Below are 20974 nucleotides of genomic sequence, written 5' to 3'. Positions count from 1 at the left end.
TGTTCCATGCTTTTGTTTGTTTGCATTTTCCTTGCATTTAACAGTTAAAATGGATACCTGGGCTTGCCTAATATATTTCAGGGCCAGAGGCAATTACATTACCAAGCTGTTAGGTGGAAGGCAAGCTAGTGCAGTTGCTTACTAATAGAACAATAAGACTTTGGGGGAGTGATGTTTTCTGTGATTACCAGAATGCTTCCAGGAACTTTGCTTCCTGCATCCCACTAGGATACCCGCTGAAACATTTAGAAATATTGCATAGACATTTGTGTGAATTCAGTGCCTATTAGATTTTGAGCTCTGCAGATTGTAGTCTAGAAGAGTACTGTTCAGGAAATTTTCTCTGTACAACTCCACTGACGTAGTTTATTCATGATTAGGAAGATGAGCCTTGGTAGCAAGTCACCAAAATGCTTCTTATTTGCTGGAGTTACCTATAAATGTACCAGCTGCAGTCATACTGAATTGGGAAGACATCTATATATATATGTATTTATGAAATTCTTGGATGACTGAAACAAGAGTGTTCATTTTGCTTCATATGCATCCTTAAGCATGCACAAGGAGTGTTATTTGTTTTGTATAATGTATTGCTAGCAAACATCCCAGCCTACATAAAATATTCCTTTGGAAAATCTTGCAATAAAAATATTCCTAACTCTTTTGTTTCAGCAGGAATACAGAGACAGAGCTCATAAAAGTGGAGGCAAGAGAGCAGTACCTTTGGAGTTGGATTCTTTGAGGCAGATTGAATAAATGCTCAGAAGTGAGACAGAAAGAAACCAAAGGGAATGTATCCCTTTCTAAACTTTTTCAAATGGCTTCACAGTGATGGTAAAAGAATAATTTGTTTATCTATTGCCAGTTTAAAGTACTAAACTATGCAGAAATCAAGACACAAAACTCAGAGATAAAGCTTTAATTATGTCTTTTGTCCACTTTTGTTTTTTGTGCAGAGTATGGTATGTGAAATCACTTGCTGGATCCTCACTTGTTATGTTAAGCTACAAAATAGATTTTTAACACGGCCTCTGAATTTTTCAAGCCTTTGTGTAAAGTTTGTATAAAGAAAATGCAGAGTGGTTACTTTTATTGTTCCAGTTTTTCTAAATAAAAATATATGTGCACAGAGAGGAGAAAGCAAAAATGGGAAGACATGCAAAATTATTGATAGATTTTAGAGTGCTCTTCTAGTCAATTGCTCTAAATTGGTGTGGTTGAGTGGAGTGGCCCATTTCTAAGTGAGGCAGTCTTGATTTCAGGCTTATTTGTCCCCAGATCAGAAGAGAACTTTGAGATTATCACCATGAGTAATAGCTAGAAGTTCTGCTGCCAAGGATTTTTGCAGAGCCATAACTAGAGAGCCTGGATAAGAGTAAGTCCAAATTTATCATATTTGGCTCTGAAAGGAAGGACAATCTGTAGAACATAGCCTAGAAGGGATCTGGCTAGGAAGATGACTGCCTGAAAATGTGCCCTCCAGAAACTCAGAGATCATAGGACTGTGGGAGAATGATAAGAGGGAACATGACTATGAAATGTGTTAAACATAACTGAGACCTAGACCTTCTTCTTCCCTGAAGAAGAAAAGAATCCAAAGTAGAATGGGTGGGAGGTATGGGAGAATTTGTCAAACAATTTAACAAAATTTTAAATATTTTGAAGTTTCTAGAAAAGCAAAATAAAAGGTATAATAAAAATAACTGTAATTTCAAATTCAATAAAGTATATATTGAAAACTGGCAATACCTAATCACTTTGTACTGTGAGATTAACAAACAGAATTTGTAAACAACTAATATCACACCAGCAAGGTGCCACTTTAGAAACTTCAAACCTTCCATCAGTTTTAAATGTGGTGGGAAAATAGACCTGCTGAGGAGATAGAATCTGGAGTAAAAGTTTTTGAAGAAAGCAAGATGTATTTTAAGCTTTTATGAGTATTTTCAAGGGCAGAAGAATACTTTAAAACTCAGGCTGCAAAAAGAGAGTAAAATTAGGGGCAGCAAGATTCAAATATTACTCAAGGTTAGTCAAGATTAGCTGTATGATGAATGTTCCAGAGAATGCTGCATAAATCAAGATAACTAAGATAAATGAAAGCCTAATTTAAGGAGTTTGCTGTCTCTGGATCAGAACTGGAAGGAACCGAATGCCTGACTGCCAACTTATGAGGTACAAGAACAATACCAGGATCAGGGGCAGATCCGTACAGAACCAAGATTCATTGGGATACTGTGAGCAAAGTGCTACCCTTTTCCAAGGAGCATAGAAAATAATCAGCTGGGAACTGAAGCTGGACGGCATCATTCATTTTTAAAAACATCCCTTCCTGCAGAGAGGAGCTTTGTGCTTTTTAGACTAGTACTTCTCTCCCCTGTCTGTTTGCTACAACCCTACTCATAACTGTACTTTAGTTACTAAACTTCCCTCTCATTGCACACTCATTCCTCTTTTTATCTTTTTTTCCTTTCCTCTCCTAATTATCTGTTTGAATATCCAGAGAATATGATCAGAAAGGTCTGGATTTCTTTGCCTATATGTTATGCAAAAATTGAGGAGTTCTGTTTAAAGAAAGCTAAAAAAAATCACTGGAAAAAATTGCATTTTTAAAGTCCTGTGAGAGAGTTTCATGAGAATAGGGAGGGGAACAAATCCTGTATTCTGTGGGTTAAGTGAAAATTCTCAGTGAAGAAAATCTGTAATGCATTGACTTTGTACAACAGATCCAAAATTCTGCTGCAGTAGTTCAAAGTCCAATGAAAAATGGTAATACTGACAGCATTTGACAAATCACTTGAGTAAAGATCTTCAGACCAAGGACACTAGGTGCATGAAACTTGAGGAAGAATTTGAACCGTGGTCCAGGTACAGCAGGGGGAATAAACTCCATGTGCCTTAAAAATGGTAAATTGGTGCGCTTAAAATCTGGGGTTCCTGGGTATGGACTGCATATTGTGGTTAGATGACAGCTGCTGGGAGAAGGTGACAGCCAAGTGACTCTTGAGCTTCTCTCAAGTGGGGTAAGACTGATTTGGAATTATAGTCAATGTAATGAAGCCCAGGGAAAATTAGTCCCCACAGTCTAACTACTTAGATTTTACAAATCAGTATTTTACTCCTTTTTTTTCCTACCTTCTCCACTGCTTTTCTACTTTCTTGTCCTGCAGATTTCTATTTGTTTAAAATCACTGCCAATGAGTAGGGAAATATCGTTCACTGAACACTTTGTAGTGTAATTCAGTTCCTCAGATTTCTTGTTAGGTGCTTCAGTCAGGATTACTTAATTTTTTCACACTTTTTATGCAGGAATCACTTGAAACTGATCTCATTCTTTTTCACTACCCAGAATGCCCAGCAATAAAATGTCATGTTAACCTAATGGAGTTAAGGCCTAGGTATGGATGCCCAGTGACATTCAAGCCATAATTCCTTCTTTCCCATTATTCACAAACATTTGTAGTAAAACATTTCATTGCACTTACTAATTTGTGGTAAGTAATGGTAAGGTGAGTGCTGCCTTACTCAAGGTGAATATGAAGGGGAAAAAACATTGAGTAACAATTGTCATTACAATGATATTGCCTTGAATAACAAACAGAAGCTATCAGAATTCACCAAATAATTGATAGTGCACCAGGCTGCATAATTTCTCTAAGGCTGCTTGCTATGTCCATAGGAGTCTTAGAAAAGTGAAAATTCTCAGCAGAAATTCAGAACACACTTGTCTCCTCCAGGACATTTCCCCTTTCTTTCCTTCACCTCACCCACAGTTATGTATCTCCTTCTGTAATGAATGTTAATTACAAAATCAGGAAATATTCTGACATCATCAGAACAGCATGATTAGGCATGTAAATAATTTAGTTTCATTAAAACATTAATCAGAAATAAAGCTTGTTTGCAGGATGTTTTAGGGCCTATTGCTATGATATACCTTTTCTTCAGCTTAAGAACTACATTCCCTATGCATTTCTTCCACGTATTTTTTCCCCTCCTTCAGCTGAGACAGTCATTCCTGTTTCTCCTTCTAGAGTCTGTGGACTGCAAGCTGAGCTAGAATGCATAAATGATTGTCATTGAAGATTAGCAAAAGAGATGAACAACATTTTAAATTTTTCTTTGACATCTGGATTTTTGCTGGGATCCAACTTGCAGCATGAATCAATGAAAAGTTCCAACATTCCAGAGAAGTTCAATGATACAAAATAGCACAGAGAACAGGAATAAAGAAAAGATGGAGAATTTTACAGGCTTATCTCCAAGAAAACAGGTTGTGGTAATAGATTATTAAACGTCAGGCACAGTTAATAAACTCTAAAAGGAACTATTTGAAAACAACATCCCAAGTTATTTTTATCTGATAACAGCTGAGGAGAGAATTCAGTAAGACGAACAATGAAAGTTATCTTGGGTATAGACAAACTTTGGCCATTTAATTTACAGGCAAGTTATTCAGACTATAAAATAATTAAAGTCTTTTCTTCCCCAATCCTCAAGATTATGTCAGTGGGCAGTTTGTCCTTTATGAAAAATTAATACCTGCCTTTCCAGGATGTGAACCTGTAACACTGAATATGTCATTTGATTGCTGTGACTTGGTACAGCAATTGCTGTGTGCATGCTAGTCGGCAATTTGGGGATTGATTTTTTACTTTGAGCTTGAAATAGAAGAGACAAGGGGACTTAAATGTCATGTAATACATATATTACACTCATCCACCCATCCCCATCTCACATCCCTGCTGGATTATTCAATGGTTAATGCATTACAGTTGAACTGTTTATGTTTATTAGCTATGGAATATTGCAGATTACATTACAAAAATGCAGTACCATTTAGAAATAATTCCTTTATTTTGTTAATTTAGTTAAAAATTTGCACAGATGTATAAACGCATTTTATTACATAAGAGAGATACAGAATGTTTATCAAATTTCAGATTATCACGAAAAACTGTAAAAATCTGATTCTGCCAGCCCACTGGCATATCTTCCACATTCATGTTTTCTGCCTCAAGTAGTGTAATGAAAGACAACGTTAATGGCAGGAAACTGGTGAAAATACAGTACAGATTATACAACCCTCCACAAAAAATGTTATTTAAAAATGAATAACAAAAAAATGATAAAGAGCTGTTCCAGTTGCCCTTTCAGAGGGAGGCAGTGTCTGAAGTACATCATAATCTCTGCTAGATTGGGAAAACAATAGCTTTCTTGTTTGAATACACACTTTAAGGTAGAGGATTAAGCAACAATCATGCAACATATTTAAAACTGAAAAACTCTGCTAAATGTATTATGTATAAGTTATAAATATCAATTGCATGCACATGGTAGTAATGTTCTACTTTCCAAAACCTCTGCCAATAGTGTCACCCTGAAGAGAAAATAGCTGTGAAGCATACAAAAGATAAGCAGTATTGCCAGATCCTCTTACCTGGGCATTTACAAAGATCTGAATTCTAGTGACTTTTTTTGCTTACTTTTGTTGAATCACATGATTTTAACTGAAGGCCAACAACATCTCTATTATTACTCCTTCCTAGGAAAGGGCCCTGCTTGGTCACTACCTTGGCTCCCACCAGCTAATGAAACTGCAAAGCAGAAGCAGCTATTGGCATGAAAGATTACAGGTACTGAATATTCTCATTTCCTCAGAAAAAGTAGAGAAATTAAATTTTTTGCACCTAAGCCACCTTAAAAACAGTTTTCTTTTACACAGGTGACAGAGACTGTATAAATTTTATCAAATTACAAAGTGATATTCTTGATGAAGGCTATGAGTTCTGTGAAAAGATGTAAAACTTCTCTGTGGTACGGTAGCAGAGAATGATAGAAATGAAAGCTAAACACTTTTCCACACTTTTTTAGATCATGCAAAAGATTCAAACTCATAGGAAGACATTTGTAGTCTACACAGGTTGGCTATGTAGCCTTCTCCTACTCTACTGGATGCATTCTCTTTATTCTGGTGTCATCTGTAAGATGAGAGAAGCAAGAGCTAAGAAATTGAATGTTGTAATTATTCATTGATTATGTTTTATAGCTGTTCTTCTAAGAAAGGAACTTCCAAAGAATGGAATGGGGAGGGACAATATGGTTCCATTCAATGTATGCCTTCTGTATGTAGCAGGTTGAAGTATTCATTTTGGAATGTTTATACCAACATGAATACTGAGTCATGGAAAAGACCTTGGCAGTTGATTCAGTTGAAAATTCAAAGGAGGAAAGGTGACTATCCCAAGAAGTAGTAAAACCTCATAATTTCTGATGAGAACATTAGTACATCATGGTCCAATATGCATTCATATTGAGACTTTTCTTCCATCTGTATTCCACACAGACATTTACAAAGTGAGATCATAAGAAACGATGCAGGCTTCTGTTATGCCACGGGCCAGAATTTAACTGAGATTTATGTGAGAAAATTTTATTACTTCTTAACAAGAAAACTACTGCTCTCTGAGGCTGTTTGCCAGGTGGCATCAGATCTAGATCAAGTTCAGAAGTATTTATAGCAATTTTTTCAGCCACAAATGCTGTGTCAGTAAGCAGTTAAGAGAAATCAGATGTGTAAAATGAGATTATTATTTTTTTTAGTAGTGGAAATAATGGCAAAAAAAATGTTCTGAGTACATATAACTCACTAAAAATGTCAAATTTCCAGTTTCATTTTTTTTTCATATGTTAGTTGACATTAGCACAGGAATATCTATGAAGAATGAAAAGGAAGGAATTTTGCTACCTTTATCTGAAATATATATGTCCTGAGTGAGACTGCTTTATAGGTTCTGGTGTACTAAGGCTATATCTCAGTCTGGTGTACTAAGGCTGTATCTCAGTCTCGTGAAACACATCTCTATCAAAACATCTTATGATTAGTTGGGTAAAGAATTGAGAGTATTTTGTATACATCACAGCTGGAGTAAATTCTTCATTAGGAGAAAGACGATAATTTTAGCAAGTATGTCTACAGTCAGAACACAGCATCAAAATATAATGAGCATCATATTCAAATTCTAACAAATACATTTAAAATACATATACATCTCAGATCTGAGTCTATAATTATTAGAATGGGAGTAATAGGTGAAAAAAATGTTGCATTAATAAAGTTGTGTTTTTTTTTTCCCTCTATTATCTTTAAAAGCCTTTAGAAAAATAGCAACTACAGCATTGTAGCTTAATCTTGCAGTTCAGGAAGTTCTTAGTAGCTGACAGTGAAAACAAAGCAATCTTCTTTACCGCCATCTCAGAAAATAGATATATTTATGTATTATACAGAGGAATTCAAAACTGATGTTCATGGCTTTATTTCACTTTAAAATGTTAAGATAAGGGGAATCAGGGACAGAATTTACAAATACAGAAGTGAGTGGTGTTGACAGCAGTTTATTCATGTCCCACACGAGTTGGTTCTGTTCTCCTTTCAGTAAAATGCAAGTAGACACCTGCAGGACTTTTAGCTTCATTTCTCTGCTACTGTGAGAGTACAGCTAGCTGCTAGAGCAGGAACTGTCAGGCAAAAAGTCCAGATTCAGCTCCTGGATCTGGAACAATTTTGGAATGCAGCCTTGAAGGACTTACTATAATTTCAGGGGGAGAGGCAATCTGGAGATAATATTTTATTTTCTATCCTGCAAAACTAATGCAAGAATTAATTAAAGTTTGCAAAACAGTGGGAGATCCTGGGGCTGAATATCCTATAGAACTGCTAATAATTTGTCTTTTATTTCCATACTCTGCTCTGAAAAATTGAAACCCAGAAAGTTCAGTTGACACAAGACATTAAGAAAAACTGCAGAATTATATTGTGGACACTTCTGTTCTCCCATCTAAGCTCTCCGGGTAGCAGCATCTTCCTTCTATTCATTTCTGCTTCCTGTCACTGGGGAGGTGTCTGGTATGTGGATGGGGAATGGTGTCATTTGAAGTTCTGCTCTCAATAAACACTGCAGCTGCATTTCTGAACCAAAACATGGCCATTTCTACATACAAGAAATTTGATTAGCATTTCACTCTCAGTGAAAAATTGTTGGTTTACACCAGTATTACTGTTACAGCTATTTCATTGTTACACTCAGTTTTTACTAGCAATGGCACAAATCATCCTTTGGAAGACTATGCTGTAACAGGAATATCATCTCATTTCAAATTTGGAAGAACGAGGAAATATTCTTCTAGTTCAAATTAAATGAAATGAATGACTATAACTGTAAATGAAATTAGTTATAGAATGTGTTCTGTCACACCTCTTGGTGTTCTTATTAAGCTGTCTTCAGGCTCTTGTATCTATAGCAAAACCTCATCTGCATTTTATTTATCTCTGTCATATTTAGTGTAAGCATATGAACTTCTAGAGTAAATTAATATAAAATACGAGAGGAAAAGTAGGCAGCAAAATTTAATATGCTTCTCTGCTAGTTTATTTAAAATGGTTTACTGTGAGCCTCGTGATATCTAGTGACAGGTTTTTTTAGATGTTTTATTATAAAAAAAAACACCAACAAAACAATTTAATTGTTTCAAATGTATGATGCCTTGAAAGTCACTGTATAATCTGGAAAGTTACGAAATTGTATGTATTTCTGCTGCAGAACTCAGAACTGAATTTTAGTTGGTCATGTTCCATTTTATGCATCCATAGAGCTGGAGAGTATCATATATGGATATAACTGTGGTGGAAAGGATCTGGTGTCTTGGACTTGATCCTATACAAAGTTCAAGTGGGAAACAATGGCAGCAACAGCCACTGGTATTGCATTAGAGTGACCTATGTCATATAGAAGGTTGTTTGCAAATGATATTGCTACCTAGCTCTTGAAGGCATAGGGAGTTGAAGGCTGGGTTTCCTTGTCTTGAGCACTTACAGAATATGGCTATTTGAACTAAGGTCCATAAAATAGGGCATTTAATGATGTAACAACAGAAGCAAGGGTCTCATTTCTGTCTTCCAGTGAGCTCTCCTTAAAATTGACCTGAACAGGCCAAATAGAAGCATTGTGATTTCTTTCTCACTGTATTTTGTATTCAAGGAAAAAATACTTAACATATATATCAAAGTATAAATGTATTTACCTGTATTTTTAACAAATTTTAGGGATGCTGCAAAAGTAATGCCTCCTATGTTATTACATTGGCCTATGATGTCAGAGGCAAATGTTGGTGGTATGGAAGTGGGGGTTGAACCTTTCTACCAATATTCTATTATATTTTGTTGCTGTGTGACAGATGGCAGCAGAGGGGCAGACTGACACAGTGGTGATTGATAAAAAAGTGTGAAGCAAGGGTGTGTCATTGAATTCTTCCATGCAGAAAAAAAGGCACCCACTGACATTCACCTATGCTTGAATGTTTATTGGTACCAAAGAGTGGATGTAAGCAGAGTGAGGCAGTGGGTGGTGTATTTCAGCAGTAGTGACAGCGATGTTAAAGACAAGCCACTTTCCAGATGGCCATGCAGATTTTTATGGGCATGGTATACAGGCTTTTGTTCATTATGAGTGAAAATGAATAGCTAATGGTGGGATATATGTTGAAAAATAGTGTTGCATAGCTGAGAATTTTCTCATCAATTCCTGTTATTTTGCTCTTTGTATCTGTTGTAGTTTCCATAGAAATAATAAATAGGAGGCATTACTTTTGCAACAACCTAGTTATATCTAAAGCAAAATACAGTTTTAAAACAGTTTCTGTATGTACATTTGCCTTTTACAGATGAATGGAAAAACATTTTTACATAAAGTAGTATTGCCAGCCTTGTGGACACGATAATTAATTAAGAAGAGTGTGATTCAGCAGAGACCTAAGAGTTGAAACTTTACATGCAGAAAGAGCAGTTACTCATAAACCTTCCTTTTCTGGATTTACCATTTCAAATAATAGCCAGTTACAATGCCCTGGGAAAGAGAATACTCAATACTTTAAAAGTTGCTCACTTTTGCCATTATAGCCTTTCCTGAGATCACACACTAAGTGGGTAGATCCTGCATTTGGTTATGTAGCTCTGTCATATTCTCATTAATGATAGGGTGAGAAAGAAATGCAGGTGACTGATAGTGGTAGTAATAAAGTCTATATGCATTTAGCCATTACTTAGATATGTGTCATTTTTTGAAATAATTTTTTGCTTACTGTAGACCAGCTACTATAATTCCAGCTACTGTAACAGAAGCTTCCAGTAAGAAATGGACTCTAGAAGTTCAAATGGGTGTAAGTGACCAGACATGTTCATCTGCAACATCCATATTAAGAGAGGCTTCAAGAGAGTAGAAGCACTTTTTCCAGGAGTGACCTAGTATTCTTCAAGTGTTCTGGAACGAACTGAATTGATCTTTCTGTAAACAGATGTATGAAAAATAAAACCAGAATGTTTTTGCCATTTCATTTCTCTGACTGATTTACTTTTGGCTGGCGAATCTAGCAGTTTCTCAGAAAAAAATCCTCTGTACTCTACCTTACTTTTTTTGGCTGGGAGATTGCAAAACTGATGTCCAAAATCTAATTATCATCAGAAGTGTTCAGAGTCCTTGCTAATGCCTAGAATGCTTTCTGAAATTCTAGAACTGTTCAGATTTGATTTAAAAAGGCTGTCACATTACAGACAGATCAAGAAGTGCCAATGAATGGGCTTTTAAGCCTTTTTTCCAATCATATAAATTCAGGGTGGCAGGGACTCTTGTTACTTGTTTTGTGCATATGCCATTCTCAAGGCTCTTGTGGTAGGATAGCCATGTCAAAGATACATGTTAGAGAATAGAAAAAAAAATACCATCAGGGAATTAGGAAATAAATAATGTTCTTGCTAATCTAAGATGACAGTGTTTTACAAAAGAATCTGGCATCAAAAGGAGGGAACAAGCACTGCTGGGAGCTTGCTGTTTTTAGAACTCATAGATTACAGCCCAGAATAGCACACACAAGAAACTTGTGAATAATACCCACTGTATGCTTACTGACATCTGGAAGGCTGCCAACATCCTCATTTCAGTAATTGCATGCTCTCAGTGATTGTGGTACTATACAAGAAACAGATCCTGAGAACAGGGAATGGTTTCTTTTATTTATTTATTTATTTATTTATTTGAGGGGGAAGGGATTGGGTGAGGGAGGGGTAGGTATAAATCACTAAGTATTATAGCAAGAAAGATAACGCAACTGAAAACTTAATTCCAGGAATGCTAGTGGGATCTGGACTACTATTAAAAAAACACAATAATTAGCTGTACATATACGCAATCTGAACTGCTTACTCAAATATTTAAATTTGCTTGCTTAAATTTTTTTATTAATTTATGGGGTTTTTTGAACATTCAGAAAATAAGAATTTACTGGAAAACTCTGCCTCCAGAATATGGTAATGTATGTTGGTTTTGGTGTTATTAAGTTTCTGTAGTAAACTTTTGCTTAGGTAAATTACTGATGTGCAAAGCATCCCTTCTCTCATTTATCACGTCCTTTATGTTTCTTCTCACTGGATATATATTTGTATGCAACAAAGCCTGTTAGTCATGGAAATCAATTTTTAAATACCTGTGTATGTCTATTTTCAGAAGTAGGTTATGTTTGTTCATACAGTTAAGAAATCAAAAAGCACTGCATTATCTTTATTTTAACACAGCTCAGCAAATGTCTGAATATTTGCTGCTGAGCTCTACAGCGGGAAAAGCTGAAAAGAGATTTGGGTATGTTTAAATAATGCAATTTCACTCAGAGTATTCTAGGAGCATGATGAAAAGAGAGAGGCTAAGTTTGTCAAACATATTATTCCTGGCAAATTATTCATTCAAATTTAACAAGCATGCAATAGATGCTTTATTTTGCATGCCTCTGAACTAATTCTTCAGCCACTTCTTCTAAAAAATGACATGTAATGGGGAGTCTCTATCCCTACTCTTCATGCGAGTTAGATCACTGGAAATGCTTTCCCATAGCTGCAGGCCATATCACCATTCCCTGACTCAGTTCAATTAAGACGTTACACTTCTTCCTCTTCTGCTTTCCTTTTATCTCTCCTTCCTCTTATGTTTCTACAGTACTGTTTTTCTCCACAGTACTAGAATGGTCCTGAATATGGATAAGGTTAAAGTTGAGGTAAATTACTGGAGGAACAGGCTCACTCTGCAGTGTCTGCTGTCATGTGAAAATCAAAATTTTTGTATTCTGTTGGTTCCAAGAATTAGCTATGTTTTCAGCGTTTACTATTCCTAAAGTTTAAATCCACGTACTTTTCACTTGCAAAGTGAAGACTCAATATAAAAATGAAGTGAAATCATATTAGCACTCACAAGGCCTCTACTGACATTAAAGATTAGAAACCTCTAGAAATTAGGCTAGCCCAATACAGAAGTTCCTGTTGTATTGTAGTAGTACAGTTGGTTTGATTATTATTATTATTTTTGCTTTGTTTCTCTGCTTTTTTTTTGTCATTCAGCCCACCTGGAGGCATTTCTACTCAAGTTCTTATCTTTCACATTTCCTAGTTTTTTTTTGTTGTCTTTTTTTTGCTGTTTTGTTGTTGTTGTTTGGTTTGTTTGTTTTTTAAGTCTTGATTGAAATTGAGTGAATTTGAAAGAAGAATTTCCAGGTGTTTCAACATTTAAAAGAAAAATTTTGGTGGTCCTCTACTGTAAAAAACCTGCGTATTTAATAAATGAATTCAGGATTCATAGTGAAGTCTCAAGGCCTTATAGGCCAGATTAAGTAATTGAAGCAGTCTGCCTACTGTTATGTCCAGTTGTTCAGTGCACTTATCCTTCTGAGATGTTCCCATGCACTTTTTCAGACTTAACGGTTTCAAGGCCTAGTTAGAAAAAAATAAAATAAAATAAAAAATGTATGTGTATATATATACACACATATATATATGTACACATACACAGTTAGTACTTAAGATATAATTTGGACTAGCAAAAATGTATATATATATATACATATATAATTTGTGCTTGAGATATAATTTGGGCAATGCACAGAAAGAATGTTAGGGAATCTTTTGGAGGTCATGGTCATGTATTTTTCATTTCTTACTTCTAATTATTGCTTTATTGCATTACCTACAGTTTTTGCTAGGGGCCATTTTTTGTGTGCATCGTCTCCAGAGTAATATTCCTGACTGAGAATGAACTCCATTGCTTGTTACTAGAGTGACTATACAGAGGAATTGCAAGAAGGCTATGGAAAACAAAACAAAACAAAACAAAAGTTTGTTTTAATGGAGAACTTGCAGAATCACCTACAAGATGTCAGATTACTGAGTATATGTCAGAGGGTATATGGCAGAGGAAACTCCTGTTTATGTGATTGTATTTTAGATCTAGTTGTACCAAAATTTAAAATTTTTAAAACTAAATAAATAGTGACAACATCCCATTTTTTTTAAGTAAGACATCAAAATAATATATAAAAATTCATTTTAAAATATTTATATTTGAAATCTCATAAAGAAGTGATTATGCTGCAGTTTGAAGAGTTAGCCACCCAACACCTCTCCCTCCACTGGGTAGAAGAGATGGAAGGAAGAGGAAAAAAAACAATTGAGATAGGAGAAATGAATTTATTAAAAAGAAGGTGAGATAATACAGAATCATTAAGATAATAAATCAAATGAACCAAAAATAAATTGGAGGAGAGAGTCAGCCTGAGTCTTTATTGGTAGGCCCTAACCAGCTGGCCTCCTGGAAAAGCCAGGAGAACTTCCCCCTTACCTGAAATCAAAAGATCACGTCTCTCAGAGCCAGAACTCAGGTGAATAGTTGAGTCTGCTTGAAGCACATCGCACGAGAAGTGCATCCAGCACTGCTGCTCAAGCATCGGATGGCTTGCTGTATGATATGGAATACTGATAAAATCAGGACAGACTACCAGAGTTTTGAATTTTGCAGGGATTGTGAGATTGGAGACAAACTTGTCTCTTCCTTGAAAACAAATTTTCCAATTAATATAAATAGGAGTGACTCCTATTTATAATGGACCAAGCCTCAAATATTATATCAAAATGTATCAGAATATGAAGTTTGTTTATATTAAGTTTGTGCCCTTTTTTCACTTTTTTTTTTTTTTAATTCAGGAACATCTTATGACTGAGATGAATGTGTTATACTTCAGGAACAAGGGAAGTATTCATTGTACCTGTTTATTTGATTGTAAGCCTGTTTTATTTGGTTTGGATTTTTGACTTGATAAAAACAAAAGAATGACAACAGAAGCAACTCTTCCAAAATCAGGACAGCATTCATCTTTCCCAATGGTAGCAGTTTATGTTGTTATTATTATTATTATTATTATTGTTATTATTTGTAGTTCAACGCCTGAATATTTCTTTCCAGAAAACACTCTTTTATCTCTCGTGGCTTTTGATGCCATTAAAATTAATTTGTACCCACGCACATGTAAAAGGAAAAAATGCTAGAATTAACTTACTAATTTGTTAGGTCTTATCTTTCTGCAATCCATATGCTTAAGCTTATCACAATACATCAAATGTGAACATGCACTGTAGTTTAGTTAGATATATTTGAAACAGTATGATAAGTATAACCTGTAATATTGGAAGTCAGGGAAGTAAAAGAAATACTGCATCTTAAAGTTTACTAAGTAGCAACAAACATTTGTGATAATAATATTACTTTAAAGTGCTTATAGACATAGTACCTGATGCCTGCCTTATTAATCTCCCATTCTGAAACCCGTGTCATTCCATTTTCCATGTGGTGTTCCATTCTCCATGTTGCTTTTGCTGGTCTAATTTGGAAAATAAATTTTTGAATGGAGTACTGGAGAGATGTGGTATCTTTCCCTACTGCAGATAAAACTGAGAACGTGTCTATGCAATGCAGTCTAAAGAAGGATCACTTAGTGGCATGAGGGGGGTCCACTGCTTTACCACTTACTCTTCTAGGGAGAAACTACTTGGGTGATAAACTGGGGTGTGAAATCGAAGCACTGATGGAAGATGGAGACAACTAAAAGAATCCAGGACAAAGCAGTAGATTGAAATCTGAATTTCTTGTATTGTGGGTTGCATAAATAAAAACAGTTCCTCTGAGTTTGGTACTAAACAATGTTCTGTGTGGTACTATACCTCTTGTCCTCTTCCAACGCTAATAAATACATCAGCCTGGGAGATCAGTACTTTTTAAATAGGTGAGTTTTTCAGTTTTTGTATTAAGACAAAACGCTGCTAGTGTTTCAAATTTTTCATGTCAATTTGTCTAAGTCAGAAGTGCATCTAAACCAACATTTGTAAAGGTAAGTGATCAGGCTGGCAAACTAAAATATCTTTCAGGAACACTAGCCTTTTTTTCTTTTTTCTTTCTTTCTTTCTTTCTTTTTTTTTTTGTGTGTGTGTGTTCCATATGATTTGTTCTGTCCAATAAATTTCTATCTCCTAAGAAAAAAAAAAAAAAGGTTGCTTCCATTAGATTTATGTTCAGAACTTCACTTCTACAATAAAGAAGAAATATGGGAATTTACCACAGTGGAAAAGTCTAAATAGTTGGTATTACAAGGACATTATCAAATTCACTTAATTGCTATTGAAAATTCCCAATTGCTTGCAATGATGATATGTACTCAGGTATAAAGAAGAGGGAACTAAAATTTAATTCAGTATAAATACCAAATTCTAAGGTGTTCATTAAGAGATTATTAGTATTCCTTACACAGAAGCACATTTTAACACATCTTACAGTGTAATGTTTCAAACTTTTTTCAGGAAAAGAAATGAATGTCTCATTTGTGGCACATTAAAAAATTCCCTGAGTTAAACCTTTCTTTTTTGCTAGTTAACTCGTACTAGTGTAGAGATTTGAATTTGTGTTTACATTTAAATTTAGAGTTCTACATATTGATGATTTTTTAAAAATTAAAAGTTAGACACTACCATTTTCTTCTGAAGTAGAGACTGTACAAAGTAACCCTTGTAACATGTCAGACTGCTCTTCTGCCATCTCTCTTCCGTGACTGCTGCATGGAATCTGGGCTGATGCTAATCTAGAAGGACAGTCACACCTCATGAAAGAATCATCACTGCTAATCAAATCAGAATGAAACCCACCACTCTGCATCACTGGAGACATTTCACGTGCTGAATATTTCATGCACTGGGGGCTGTGGCTGTAGATGAAATTCTCTCAACAGCTCCTTGTTGCGTGCAAATATTTACTCAGACACTCTGGTGTGGTTGAACTGGTGTGCAGCAACACCAGGAAGCCTTGAGTGATCCTTATAAGTAATGGTAATTACATCTGACTCCACACATGCTAGGTCAGAGTGACTTGCAGACAGCCTCTTGCTCTGTCAACGCTCCCCTTGCCAGCATGATTAAGTGGGCAGTGTGCCACGGGAAATTTGATGCATACAGGATGACAAATGTCTGTTTTGGCTGCTGAGAATTGAACTCAATTGTAGATCTGCAGAAACATCAAAACACAATCAAGGGCTGACATCAAACCCGTGAGCCAGGAGAATTCCTGCGGCAAAAAGGGTTGAACTTGAAAGTACAGGGAAAGTGTGTTTTACTTTATACAGTGGTACACCAGTTTGTTTCTGTTGACTTGTTACGAGGAGAGATGGAAGAAGTAACATTCAGAAAAATATGTCTGTCTTTTCAGTTATTCTTTACATTTAATTTGTAACAGAGGTGCGGCAAAAGAGCAGAACAATACAGAACAGTAAGTTTGCTTTCTGCTTCTATATTTAACATACATGTATTTTTTCCCTTGAGTATATACAGTTTTGTATATGTGAGATGAAAATTGTGCTGAATTCTTCTTTACCCTGACAGTATTTCCATGTGACATCAGACTGACCTCTGTTATAAATAGTGGTCCATATGCTCTGCTAACCTGCTGCTTTTGTCAGTGTTTAATCTTATTTGATGACTTCTACAAAAATAACTTCTATGTAGTTATTTGCCTGTTGCTTGTATTTGGTATCACGACAAGCGATGGCAGTAGGGGTAAGGCTCTGACATGGGGTTATCCTTAGATGTAAGTCCGTGACAGGGGGGCACAGGCCCCGGGAAGAAGAGAAAAAAAGCAGGGGTACGAACGGTTTGCCGGGGCCCGGCCGGCCCCGGGCCACGTGCACTCCGGGAGAGGGAGAAGGGCAGAGAGCTAGCCGATAGTTTAACAAAGAGAAAATACAACGGCAGCGATCTGAGGAGGAAAGGTAATTTACTGAATCTAACTAAATCAAACAAAACGAGAGAGACAGGAGTATCAAAAATGAGAGTCAGAGCACGATAGTGCGAGGGAAAGCACGTGCTTTCTCCGTGGCGAGCTGAAGCGGCTGAGCCGGGCCAGACGGAGGGAGGCAGACGCTCCGGGTCCTGTCCGCAGCTCCCCCCACTTCCTCTTCCCGCCAGGTCCTCGGGGGGATGCCGCCCCTTCCCTTCCCATCAGGATACTCGAAGAGTCCACAAAAGGCAGTAAACGGAACCAAAACATTAGCTAATTAACTCCCACTGGTCCACATGATGTTCTGATGTGGAATACTGACAACAACAAAAAAATCACGAAACCACAACAGGCTGTGGAATGGTATTCATTATCTCCCAGTGGAGGTAAGGTCTGTGTTCACTTTACTTTAAAGCCCTAGGACTAGTTGTGTGCAACCTGAATTGTCTTGTATATTGTTGTGTGTGATTGAGTCCACTTCCAGGTTGAAAGCATGCTTAAACTTTACAACACAAACACATTTTTGAGTAGAGCATATGTTCCTTTATGTTCTGTGTGAGTGATGGTAGAGATTGTATTTGTCTAATGGATTCTACATCAAGCTTATCTTGTGGTCTTTATTTTACCTAGATCACTTTGGTATTTCTGGTGCTTGCTTACAGTCTTGCAAGGTTTGTTGCTCTTAAGGAGTACACGTGATGGAAAATGTGCAGCGGAGCTGCACTGATATTCTTCTGGAGCCAGTACAGCTTTGGGAGCTTGACCCTGCAGAGGAATGAAGCTAACAGATAGTAAGGCAGCTATCCACGAGGTGAAGAACTGTAGGTGCTGATAAAACTGACCAACTGTTCAGAAGCATAGTAAGTTTAGTTTCTGTAGTTTCCATTTCTTGTGCTGAGGTGACCACAAAGAAATTTCCTGTGTTTCAGAAACAATCACTTTTTGTGTGAAGCGGAGGATGTCTTGAGAAAACTGTAGTTGGTCTTGCATTAAAGTACAGCTAGAGTTGACTTTCTGCTGTGCTAAATTCTTGTAAAGCACTAACGTCTCCTCAACCCCAAAGAGCCTACCGCTGCTTTTGTCATCCTACTACACTGAAGGTGGAGACAAAATACTTGCATGACCACTTTTCAAATTACAAAAAATATTCCTAAGCAGGAGTTCAGGAGTTGTGAACAGAACATGTTGATAGATTTATTATTTGCTGAATTTGTTCGGTCTGTGGAGCTGACCAAAATAATGGATCATTGAAAGCAATTCGAAGCAGATGTCAATACTTGTCAGATAAATCACTTTCATTAAATAATATTACCAGGCTCTAGTCATCCATCAGGAGACTGATGTCTCTAAAACAAAGGCTTCATAAAGAGCTCAAAAACATGTTGCAAAGGGATACTTCCAGAGACAGTCTCCAAGCAGAATTCCTCAGAGTGCAACCTCTGCTCTGTCTCAATTGTACACTCTGTCATATAGTTCTGATCTTACGAGTTAGTGAAAACTCTAATTGCTTGAATCCCAGAACAATTGAGTATACATAGACTCTTGTGGGTACTGAGGATGTGTCTATGTTGACTACAAAGGATTAAAACTAAAACAGCTCTTCCCTCTGTGTACCTTGTTTCATCTGCACTAGCTAGATAAGTGATAAACAGAAGCATCTGTAAGTAGTGATAGTGGCCATAACTGCTTCAGTAAATGCTAGAGATATATGATTAACCCCTTGCAAATAAAACTTTCACGTCCTAAAAAAGAACATCAAAGTAGAAGCAAACAAAACCCAAAAAATATCTCTGCAAATATACCAAGCAAGCTCTGAAAACAACTCAGCTTTCTTCCAAGAATGACAGATTTATTTTCTGGATTAAAATGAACAAGTTTGTCATATTCCCAACTGTTGCCTTTCAGTGTACAAACTGCTTTTGCATGCAACAGCATAAACTCTGCTTGCCTCAGGCTTAGGGTCTTGAGATCTTCCTGTCAGTACCTGGATTTGTAGTGGTAGATGGAAAATCTGTTGGTTTCAGGCATGCCCTTCCTTCTTCCAAGATATCTCTCTTGGGTTTTATGATTACACAGATAGTCTACCTCTGGAAATATAAATTGCGCATTGCAAGCTGAAGATTGATAGCATTTTTTTATTTAAGGTGATGATTTTTGAACAGCAAAACTCACAATGCTGTATATGCATTTATCTCTCCATAAATGCTAGCTGTGGTAAGCAGAATGCTTCAAGATGTGGGCATGATTGTTTGACACTCTAGGCAAATCAGCATTTGTAAAGAAAGACTTTTTTTTAAGTGCAGTATGTGTTTACATGTACATCACCTTACCACAAAATCTTGGTGTTGCGTGATGTGGCTTTACTATTTGTTCTTCTGGGTAGATAGTCAGCCTCTTTAAATTGGACTGAATCTGAAAGAACTGCTGATTGTCCTTTTTATTGTTTTTTTTTTTTTACTTTCTTTTGAATGATATTTCTGAAGAGCATTTCAAATCTTGCATGTTTCATTCTTTTTAGAAACCTTTTAAACTATTGCTGTGTAAGAAACACAAGATTTTTTTTTGAGAATTCCTGGCTTTTTGAGAATTTTTTGGATCATGATCTTTCTCAGGAGCCACTCCTTCTTTTCTGATCTGTAGTGGTGTGTATGGGGATTGCTGAATCATGGCCTGAACCTCTGATTAATCACCTGAGGTGAGCAATGGGTCAGCCACAGGAGCACAGGTGAAGGCAATTCACCTGTGCTGCAGGAAGGGGTGGAGCCTGGTCCACATCTCTTAGACCCATTTAAGAGCTGGCCACCAGTGGGAAAGAATCTTTTCTGGAGATCCATTCTACTGGAGTTTCCCTGTGTGAGCCCAGGTTATGGGTGAGTGTGCCTATCACTTCTGTTTCCTGCTTTGGTGTAACAACATTGTAGCCAAGCTCTCTGTTATACCATAACGTTGATATATTCATTAATTGTACACTGCTATACTGTAATGTCGGTATATTCATTAATTGTACATGGTGTCATACAAATTCATTCTATTCATATCCTCACCCAGGTGAGGCTGGATAAGGCCCTGGGCAACCTGATCTAGCTGTGGTGTGTCTGTTCATTACAGGGGAGTTATCTAGATGGCCTTCAGAGGTTCCTTCCAACTCTAAGGATTCTGTGATAACAAGAAGTGTTGAAAAAGTTGTGATGTGTTGTATCAAGTTTCTGTGGAAGTGAACTTTACTATTCTGTATTTATTAAAAGAAAATCCTGACACTGATTGCAAGTATTCATACCATCTCGTGGTATCTAAGAAATGAATGTGTCATTACTCTTGAGTGTTGAGCAGCTGCATGGAATCCATTCATGCAGCTATTTTTACAGTTTGGTTCTTTGCCGTTTGCTTAGTACCTGGGAAGCACTGAGTGGTGGTTCTAGTAAGAGTGTGATTTCTACAGATGGTATAACACACAACTAGTTTCTATTATCTCATGCTTACTTTCAGGTTTTGCTGCTGCATTATGGATCACAAGGGTATCTTAGCCTGCAGGTTTCTGCTGAGCTCATCAGGTTTCTTGCTTGAGTAAGATAATAGGGATAAGAGTAAAAACTGTAAAATGTTACCAAGTACACAGAGAGAAGGTAAACTGTTTCTTTCATTAAAGAGAGTTTGTGTTTTCCTTTTTTTGACTTAATGTAAAAAGGAGCATTCTGTAGACTCTATTTCACTGCAGTCTTCCAAGTGAAAATGTATAAGGCTCAAGCTTTCCAACCATTTCCTGGCTGGCTAGCTAAAACAGTATGACATTA

The 20974-nt window shown here is 36.6% G+C and overlaps 1 long non-coding RNA gene across 1 annotated transcript; it reads left to right on the top strand.

Annotated features, from left to right (window-relative positions):
* Positions 1-515: 515 nt before the first annotated feature.
* On the top strand, positions 516-10384 carry LOC109369640. The gene is made up of 3 exons (XR_002118957.2): positions 516-834; positions 5550-5636; positions 10143-10384. It is a non-coding gene; the product is annotated as an uncharacterized LOC109369640 (long non-coding RNA).
* Positions 10385-20974: the final 10590 nt, after the last annotated feature.

Source organism: Meleagris gallopavo, chromosome 1 (assembly GCF_000146605.3).
Source record: "Meleagris gallopavo isolate NT-WF06-2002-E0010 breed Aviagen turkey brand Nicholas breeding stock chromosome 1, Turkey_5.1, whole genome shotgun sequence".
Lineage (NCBI taxonomy): Eukaryota > Metazoa > Chordata > Aves > Galliformes > Phasianidae > Meleagris > Meleagris gallopavo.
Note: the sequence above shows the minus strand (reverse complement) of the source record. Positions and strands in the feature narration are given on the sequence as shown.